The sequence below is a fragment of the Triticum dicoccoides genome, chromosome 5A (assembly GCF_002162155.2).
Source record: "Triticum dicoccoides isolate Atlit2015 ecotype Zavitan chromosome 5A, WEW_v2.0, whole genome shotgun sequence".
NCBI lineage: Eukaryota > Viridiplantae > Streptophyta > Magnoliopsida > Poales > Poaceae > Triticum > Triticum dicoccoides.
The window spans coordinates 219,906,824-219,916,881 of NC_041388.1; positions in this window are offsets into that span (position 1 = coordinate 219,906,824).

The window sequence follows — 10,058 nt, forward strand, 5'->3', positions numbered from 1 at the left end:
TCAGATTGTCAAAGTCGACTCCCATAGAAAACGATAGTTATCTCATTGAAACATCGGGACACCTTCGCCTCTATCAAGTGGTATCAGATTTTCAGGTTGCTCGGTGAGATTTTATAGTTTTTCGTAGTTTAGATCGTGTCTGTTCTTCATACCTACAGTCCACGAAAAAGACACAAAAAATTAGGGTTAGTTCATCATATCCGAACCAATCTAAGCCTTTGCATAATCTTTTTAGGGGTTTTGCTTTGTTGAATTTGCAGTTGCATCGTCGTGTCTAGTTGCTGGTCTTAGTGTCTAGTCTTTTGGAGTTTCAAGTTCTGGTCATAAGTTGTCACGCCGCCGCCGCACCATCATCATCGCCCCTGCCATCTACCACCACCGCTTATCCGCCACCGATCCATGTCCATATACCACCACCAATATGTATCAATATACCACCACCGATCCGTATCCATATACCACCACCGCTGCCATATACAAACACCGCTGCCATATCCTACCACCATATATCCACCACCAATCCTAGTTCCTTTCACATTAGGTTTGTTTTCGGGATCCATCTAAAAACGAGTCCGGAGACCCCTGGGCAGTTTTTAGGCCAAAATTTCAGTGACCGAAAATATTTTTTCCCTATCCTATTTCTAGGCCTTTCTGAGTCTTTTGAGCCACGTGTCATCATAGTGATTTTTTGTTGCATTTTTTTGTCGTCGTTACCCTGATTTCCGACAAAAAAATAGTCAAAAAACTTTCATGCCCATCCTATCAGTTTGATCAGGGAAGAGTTTTGAGACACTCGCCATTATAGTGATTTTTTGCAAAAAAAGAGGAGCGCAAAAAAAAGAGCGCCAAAAAAAAGCAGAGCAAAAAAATTACAGAGTGTGCTTTCCCCTTGTTTACGTGCCACACCGTGATTTTGTTTGTGTTCTAGGCTCGCGTCTCTAGCACGGTCTAGCCTAGGACCAGCACAATACCGTCGTTGAGCGTTTATTCAACTTTGCATCTCTGAATTGATTATTGCTGACCCTTTTTGTTACCATATTATAAACCTTCCCAGCTCCACATACATCTACATCATGCGTTTGACTCTCCCTGGTAATCGCTCTATCCAAGCTTTGAGACTCTTGACCACAACGGTTGCCGTTCACCACCTGCTGCTGGGTAAGAACTGGTAAGAATTTGAGATTTGCTTGACGTATTTGTCACCTCCACCACCGCCATTTTCTAGTAGTGTGTAGGATCATATTCTTGTGTGTTTCTATTGCTTCTAACCATGACAAGATCACAATTTGATGAGACTGACTGGGAGAACATGACGAATAAAGAGTTGCATGATAAATTTCATCAAATGATGACTGAACGGGTGCAAGATGTGCTGAACAATTTTGAAGAGGCCATGGATAAGATAACTGGCTTTGAGAAGACGTTGGAAACAAAGCTCGATAACAAATTTAATGAACTGCTTGCACGTCTTCCACAACCACCACCGGCTGCACCTGCCGCACCTCTACAACAACAACAACAACGACTACCTCCATGTCGTGAAACAACCCTCCGCCGAGCGAGCCGTGTCCCTCTTGAGCCTGGCCAAACTATTGGTACTGCTGTTGATACTTCTGTGGCTCCTACTGCTGATGCGGAGGAGGATGATTATGCGGGAGATTACGAGGATGAGGTTGATCAAAATCAGAACTACGTGCAACCACCAGCACCACAACCACCAGGTCGTCCACATGCAAATAACGACAATGGTAGGGCTCCCTCTCAGGTACGAGATCAAGACCATCTCCCTAAATTGAAATTGAATTTTCCACCATTTGAGGGTAGATACGTTCCTGATATATATCTTACTTGGGAGTTAGAAACTGAACAATGTTTTACATGTTTACAATATCCCGAGGAGAGACGTGTTCCTGCTGCTGTTTGTGCTTTCAGTAGTTTTGCATGTGTTTGATGGTCTGAACATTGTAGATTATATCTCATTCCAGATACTTGGGCTGCTTTGAAAAATGCTATGTGTACTCGCTGGGTTCCACCATATTGTCAACGTGAATTGCTTCAAAAATTGCAGCGTTTGAGACAAGGAATTTTTTTGTAGAAGAATATCATCAGGAATTACAAACTGGTATGATTAGATGTGGTATTATTAAGGATAATGAAGTTATGCTTGCACGTTTTATGGGTGGATTAAATAAAGAGATTCAGACCATTCTAGAGTATAAGGAATATAATAATATCACTCGTTTATTCCATCTTGCTTGCAAAGTTGAACGTGAAGTGCAGGATCCCCAGGCATTGGCGCGAACTAACTTTCCTTGTATCATTGTTGAGGATTATGTTGATTGTGATGTGGTACCTATGCAAGCATGTTCCTTATTACTTGGTAGACCATGGCAATTTGATAAAAATTCTGTACACCATGGTAGAAACAATCAGTATACTCTTGTTCATAAGGACAAAAATAGTACTTCACTTCCTATGACTCCTGATTCCATTTTGAAAGATGATATTAATAGAGCTAATAAAGTAAAACGGGAGAGAAATAAGAGTGAAAATCAGATTGTGGCAAAATAATTTGAGCAACAAATGAAGCCTAATAATAAACCATCTAGTGTTGTTTCTAAAATTAAATTGAAAAGTGCATGTTTACTTGCCACCAAATCTGATATTGATGAGCAAGATTTTAGCAAATCTGTTTGTTATGCTTTTGTGTGCAAAGAGGCATTATTTTCATTCGAGGACGTGCCTTCCTCTTTGCCCCGTGCTATCACTAACATTTTGCAGGAGTTCACTGGCGTCTTCCCACAAGACGTGCCACCGGGATTACCACCTATTCGAGGGATTGAGCATCAAATTGACTTAATTCCTGGTGCATCGCTAACCAACCGTGCACCATACCATTCCAATCCAGAGGAGATGAAGGAGATTATGCGTAAAGTACAGGAGCTGCTCGACAAAGGTTATATACGCGAATATCTTAGTCCTTGTGCTATTCCTATTATACTAGTGCCTAAAAAGTATGGTATGTCGCGTATGTGTGTTGATTATAGAGGCATTAATAATATTACTATTCGCTATCGTCATCCTATTCCTAGGCTAGATGATATGCTTGACGAATTGAGTGGCTCTACAATATTCTCCAAAGTTGATTTGCATAGTGGATACCATCAAATTCGTATGAAATTGGGAGCTGAATGGAAAACAGCATTTAAAACTAAGTTTGGTTTATATGAGTGGTTAGTCATGCCTTTTGGGTTAACTACTGCACCTAGTACTTTCATGAGACTAATGAACGAAGTTCTACGTGCTTTCATTGGACGGTTTGTGGTAGTCTATTTTGATGATATACTGATTTATAGCAAATCTTTGGAAGAACATTTGGAACATTTACGTGCTATTTTTATTGCTCTATGTGATGCACATTTTTTTAGTAACCTTGGGAAGTGCACCTTTTTCACCGACCGAGTATCTTTTATTGGCTATGTTGTTACTCCAGAGGGAGTTGAAGTTGATAAAGCCAAGATTGAAGCTATTGAGAGTTGGCCGCAGCCCAAAATGGTCACACAAGTCAGGAGTTTTCTTGGAGTTGCTGGTTTCTATAGGCGTTTTGTGAGAGATTTTAGCACCATTGTTGCACCTCTCAATGAGCTTACAAAAAAGGATGTGCTTTTTGTTTGGGGTACCGCACAGGAAGAAGCCTTCATGGTATTGAAAGATAAGTTGACACATGCTCCTTTACTCCAACTTCCTGATTTTAATAAGACTGTTGAGCCTGAATGTGATGCTAGTGGAATTGGATTAGGAGGCATGTTATTACAAGATGGCAAACCTATTGCATACTTTTCCGAAAAATTGAGTGGGCCTAGTCTGAAATATTCTAGTTATGATAAATAATTATATGCTCTTGTTCAGACCTTAGAAACATGGAACATTATTTATGGCCCAAAGAATTTGTTATACATTCTGACCATGAATCTTTGAAACATTTTAAAAGTCAAGCTAAACTGAATCGTAGACAGGCTAAATGGGTTGAATTCATTGAGACTTTCCCTTATGTCATTAAACACAAGAAGGGTAAAGAAAATGTTCTTGCTGATGCATTATCTCGTCGCTATACTATGCTTTCACAACTTGAATTCAAAATATTTGGTTTGGAGACCATCAAAGATCAATATGTGCATGATGCTGATTTTAAAGATATAATGCAGAATTGTAAAGAAGGAGAAACGTGGAACAAGTTCGTCGTTAATGATGGATTTTTGTTTCGTGCTAACAAGCTATGCATTCCAGCTAGCTCCGTTCGTGACACTTTGGCGTGAAGAAGACGGAGAACATACTTGCTACACATTTCTTTTGGCCAAAGATGAGACGGGTTGTTGAGTGTTTTGTTGCTCGCTGCACTACATGTCAAAAAGCTAAGTCACGACTCAATCCTTATTGTTTATATATGCCTTTGCCTGTACCTAGTGTTCCTTGCAGCATATTTGTTGTCGGGGATAGATTCTCAAAAAAGGCACACTTTATACCATGTCATAAAAGTGATGATGTTGTTAATGTTGCTGACTTGTTCTTTCGTGAAATTATTAGCTTGCACGGTGTGCCAAATACTATTGTTTCAGATCGTGATACTAAATTTCTTAGCCACTTTTGGAGATGTTTATGGGCTAAGTTGGGGACTAAATTGCTTTTTAGTACTACTTGTCACCCCCCACTAATGGACAAACTGAAGTAGTCAATAGAACATTGTCTTCTATGCTTTGGGCTCTTTTGAAGAATAAAAGAAAATTTGGGAAGAATGCTTGCCTCATATTGAATTTGCTTATAATCATTCATTGCATTCTACTACTAAGATGTGCCCTTTTGAAATTGTGTATGGTTTCCTACCTCGTGCACCTTCCATCTTCCATCTTCGAAGAAGGTTAATTTTGATGCTAAGGAACGTGCTGAATTGATGTTAAAAATGCATGAGTTAACTAAGGAAAACATTGAGCGTATGAATGCTAAATATAAACTTACTGGAGATAAGGGTAGAAAACATGTTGTGTTTGCACCTGGAGATCGGTTACATTTGCGTAAGGATAGATTTCCTAATTTGCGCAAATCAAAGCTAATGCCACGTGCTGATGGTCCTTTTAAGGTGTTATAGAAAATAAATGATAATGCATATAAACTTGAGCTGCCTGCAGATTTTAGGGTTAGTCTCACTTTTGACATTGCAGATTTGAAGCCTTATTTGGGTGAGGAAGATGAGCTTTCGTCGAGGGCGACTTCATTTCAAGAAGGGGAGGATTATGAGGACATCAATACCATTGTTACACCCACAACCCCTGCTGCTATACATACTGGACCAATTACTAGAGCTCACGCACGCCAATTGAATTATCAAGTACTTTCGTTTCTTGGTAATGATTCTAATGTTCATGAGAATATGATGCTGCCTAAATTGGATACATTTGTTTTGCTTACAAATGAAGGGCCTAGCTTGGACAAGAAAGATGAACCTTGGAGCAAGTTGAAGCATGGAGATGATGGCATGCGCAAGGGGAGCAAGAACGGAGTTACAAGTGGTGATTCCAGGACTTTGAAGCCACCATACTGAGTGCATGAAGCCTTGGACCAAATATACAAGATGCCACTTCATAAATTTCGCCCAGAGGCTATTCTAGGTGTTGCGTCACCTTATTTTTGGGCCAGGGCCATGTAATTTCGAAATACTTAATTATATGCAGTTTTTAGAGTCCCTATGTGTGGGGAAACAAGAGTTAGGGTTGGTTTCGGACCCCTCCTCCAAGGGCCATGAAATTCCCCCTCTCTCATCCGTATATACAACCCTTAGGGCATCGTTTAGAATTTGGGTTTTGTTTAGATTAAAAGTTCACCCTAGCTGCAACTTCGCATACTTCGTTTGTGTTCAACGACCGGACAAAGGCATCACAGAACCCCACCTTGATCAATAAAGGTTTCATCTTATATTCGCAATATCCAGATTGCAATCTTAGTTTCTTGCTTGTTCTTCATTTTGCTCGCAGGAAACAAACCCTCGTGGTCAGGTTGATCGTGCTCCGGCGTGGTCAATAACCCTCGGAAGTTGGTTCGTCAAAGTCGACTCCCATAGAAAATGATAGTTATCTCATCGAAACATCAGGATACCTTCACCTCTATCACTCTGGGTAACTTGCCATAACATAGTGACACCGTCTTCAGGGGGTGAGGCAACGACCAAGATTCGAAGCCTATCACTACCTCCTACACCTGCTCCCTCGTCATTCCAAATGGTAAGATGACCCCATGCATTATTCTGCTACCATCGGTAGACGAGATGATTTGACCCTTGGCAACCCTTGTCTTCACCCCGTCCACGCTAGCTTGCAACCAGCATGGAATAAAGTGAGATGCATGTGGCTGATGGGTGATGATAGGCGTATGCTGCTGGGTAGGAGTTAGCGCGCGTGCGGAAACATTTCTGCTAACCTTTTCTCGTATTGTGTCTACTACTGCATCTAACTTGGTTTTGCTTATGTACTTCGTTCTTTATTTTTTAAGTTCTTTAGTTTTGGGGTAGGCGTCATCCCAACACATCTTACCCCCTCCCAGTGCATGCCCAGTCTTGGGCTTTCTATTAACCCCGAAACCTGCGTTCACTACATGGGTAAGAGGGTCATCATACTTACAGCCATGGGGGATTCATGAGGACCCGGTCCAAATTCCTGCTTTATTTGTCTCTACAAAAATACATATATTAGTATTGGTCGACGTTACCAAGTTCTCCTCCATCGAGTGAAGTTCCTGCATTTGGAGGACCAACTCCTTACTATCTGGGTCTTGCACTACATGGGAAAACTGAAGTCCCGAGAACAATATCGATGTTCCCAAAGCGGAGGCTGTTTACCCACGGCTATACACTCCGTGGCCCCTTCTCCTACTTGGCTTCTGTAGCTTTGTAACCACCAGGGCCCTAATGGTGGTTACTTGGCAGATTTTTCCACAATTTATGGAGATGATCACTTATCTCCTTGCTTTACTCAATACTAGAGGATTCAAAAACTTCGTCTAATTTTCGTGATCCATAGTTGGATTGAGCCGCTTAACGGTCTTGAAGTCCTTACCAACTAGATTGCAATGGGCACTACTCTTCCAGTCCCTTAATATCTTTGGCCATTTTGACATAGCATAATTTTCGGCTAACTTCTTGACATCAGGTGGAAATTCATAACGACTGTTTAACGTCAGTAGTAGATTTTCCTTGTGTGCAACCAAATCCTTGCTACTAATCGGGATGGTTTTTGCAAGATGCAACATAGCGTTTTGCTATAACTTTTTGCTGTATCCTCTGGGGGGACAGGCTCACCACTCAGGGCAACTGCGGTGATTGCAAATTTACCTTCATGAAACTTGTTTGGATCCCTTGCCTGTCAGTTGCTGTACTTTGTGGCGACCGTGATGGATGAAGTCCGGTCAGTGTGCTTGTGTCCCGGCCCCAGTTGTTGGTTCTACCTCTTGGTCCTTGCCCATCTCGACGTCGGGGATGGCCAAATCTTCTACATCTGGGGCGCTCATCTCGATGTTAGGATTTGTGTACTGAGGTTCCTTTTGAGATGATGTTCCAGCGTTGGGTCCATTTGTCCAACTGCAATATAGTAACAAAAAGTTATGATTGAACATAGAAAGGAATTATGCATGACCTTTGCTAAAAGTCGGGCATATTGAGTACCAGAAATTTGACGAAACAAAAATGAATCAACGTTTCGTCAAAACATTGGCACTTATATTAAGTCCTATAAATCATTGAAATCCTTTGTGTGGCATTTCATCAAACACGTTACAATCATCTATAATAGGGGAACATATGTATGTGAAATGTAGTGAAATTATACCTTGACATAGATGTGAATCAGAAATTTGTGACGCCGATGATAGTGTTGACGAGAGGGTGGAGTTTGTTGTGACCGCCACGAGGTTGTCAAGGTGCTGGCCCACGGGATCTCGCGGGGAGAAAACTATAGCTGATGTGCCGATGGAGCGCTGACCGAACCGCGTGACGATAGAGAGAGGCGTGCGGCGGTAGACGGGAGCGCGTGAGAGTATAGAGAGGTGCATCGCGGCCGGCGGCGGTTGCGGTGGACAAGCACGTGAGAGGGGGAGAAGAGGGGAACAAATTGGGTACGTTTCAAAAAAATGTGTGGGTGGCGCGTGTTTTTGATTAACACAGCGGGTAGTATGCGGCACCCGCTAGTGCTAGCATTAGCTACGGCGGGCTGGTAGGGCGACCCTCCAGCCAAGGGCCTACGTACGCAAAATTTGGTTTTACAAATATTCATTGCGTACAAAAACGACAGTGCACTTTGACATTTTTAGACTTAAATTTTTTTCCATGTGTAATATACGCCCCGTGCTACAATTTGACAACTTTTGGAGTTGGTTTGTAGTTTTTGCGGCATTAACTGAATTTCCAGCAAGTAAAAAAATACAAAACAAACTTTGGCCGTGCTAACCATGTTGAAAATGTTTGAAACATTCCATGCCGTCTCATTGAACGCCTATATGGTGTGATAAGAATTAGAGATCGTTACGGCCAAAACCCGATGCACATCATGTGCAAACAGGACACTCTCCCGCCTAATGTATATAGGGTTTCGAAAGGACCACCTAACACATAGAATTCAATTTTTAAACATATTTTGGACTTCAATTTTTTTCATGTATAGTATACACCATTAGAAGCCCCGTGCTACAATTTGATAACTTTTGGATTTGGTTTGTAATTTTTGCGTTATTAACTGAATTTTTGGCAAGTAAGAAACACAAAACAAACCTTGGCCGTGCTAACAATGTTGAAAATGTTTGAAACTTTCCATGTCGTCTCCATTGAATGCCTATATGATAAGAATTAGGTATCATTACGACCAAAACCTGATGCACATCGTATGCAAACAGGACACTCTCCCGCCAAGTGTATATAGTGTTTTCGAAAGGACCACCTAACACATAGAACTCAATTTTTAAACATATTTTGGCCTTGAAATTTTTTTCCATGTGTAATATATGCCACCAGAAGCCTCGTGCTACAATTCGACAAATTTTGGAGTTGATTTGCAATTTTCGCGGCATTAACTGAAATTTTGGCAAGTAAAAAACGCAAAACAAACTTTGGCCATACTAATGATGTTGAAAATGTTTGAAACTTTCCATGCGATCTCCATTGAACGCCTATATGGTGTGATAAGAATTAGAGATCGTTATGACCAAAACCTAATGCGTATCATGTGTAAAGACACTATCCTGCCAAGTGTATATAGGGTTTCGAAAGGACCACCTGACACATATAACTCGATTTTTAAACATATTTTGGAATTGAATTTTTTTCCATGTCATGAGAATCCCCGTGCTACAATTAGACAAGTTTTGGACTTGGTTTACAGTTTTCACGGCATTAACTAAATTTTTGGCAAGTAAAAAACACAAAACGAACTTTGGCCATGCTAACGTTGTTGAAAATGCTTGAAACTTCACATGCTGTCTCCATTGAACGCCTATATGGTGTGATAAGAATTAGAGATCATTATAACCAAAACCCAATGCACATCCTATGCAAACCGGACACTCTCCTGCCAAGTGTATATACTGTTTTGAAAGGACCACCTGACACATAGAACTCAAATTTAAACATATTTTGGACATGAATTTTTTCCATCTGTAATATACGCCATTAGAAGCCCCGTGCTACAATTTAACAACTTTTTGAGTTGGTTTGCAATTTTCGCGGCATTAACTTAATTTTGGGAAAGCATAAAAATGGCAAAAAACACATGTGGCGGGCACTACAGAGCACCCACCTCTCTAATCCTTTTTTTGCACTGCCGAATGCATTGTGGCAAGTACCTCCGTTGCCCACTAGTGCAAACATCTGGATATCAAAAATATAAGACTATAGGAGGGTCACCCCACCATGTCTGTGGCGGGTGTACTCCACAACCGCCATTGTAATATGATGTAGCAATGGCGGTTGCTACAGAGGGCCCGCCAGTGCGAGGTTTCACCAGGATTGCAATTTTTACTAGGCC